We start from the raw sequence: 698 nt of genomic DNA, 5'->3' as shown, positions 1-698 counted from the left end.
ACAACTTGGACAGGGCTCACCCAGGGGCTATCAGAAATAGGATAAATAATCCCAGCCTCTAGTAATTTAGTGACCTCTTTCTGCACCACCTCCTTCATGGCTGGATTTAGCCTCCTTTGTGGTTGGACCACTGGTTTGGCATTATCCTCCAACAGGATCTTGTGCATGCATTTAGCTGGGCTAATGCCCTTAAGATCACTTATGGACCACCCAGGAGCTGTCTTGTGTGTCCTTAGCACTTGAATCAGTGCTTCCTCTTCCTGTGAATTTAAAGCAGAGCTTATAATTACTGGAAAAGTTTCACCCCCTCCCAGAAATGCATTTTTCAGGGATGGTGGTAGTGGTTTGAGTTCAGGTTTGGGAGGCTTATCCTCCTCCTGAGGAATTTTCGAAAATTCCTTTGCTTCCTCTGGTTCTTCTTGATCAGTTTGAGCATCCTTGAAGATGTCCTCAAGCTCTGATTCTAGGCTTTCAGTCATATTGATCTCTTCTACCAGAGAGTCAATAATGTCAGCGCCCATGCAGTCATTTGGTGTGTCTGGATGCTGCATGGCTTTTACAGCATTCAACTTGAACTCATCCTCATTGACTCTTAAGGTGACTTCCCCTTTTTGTACATCAATGAGAGTTCGTCCAGTTGCTAGGAAAGGTCTTCCTAGAATGAGAGTTGCACTCTTGTGCTCCTCCATTTCCAGCAC

This window comes from Arachis duranensis, chromosome 7 (genome assembly GCF_000817695.3).
Source record: "Arachis duranensis cultivar V14167 chromosome 7, aradu.V14167.gnm2.J7QH, whole genome shotgun sequence".
NCBI classification, from domain to species: Eukaryota; Viridiplantae; Streptophyta; class Magnoliopsida; order Fabales; family Fabaceae; genus Arachis; species Arachis duranensis.
The sequence above is the reverse complement of the archived record's forward strand: the minus strand, read 5'-3'. Positions refer to the sequence as shown.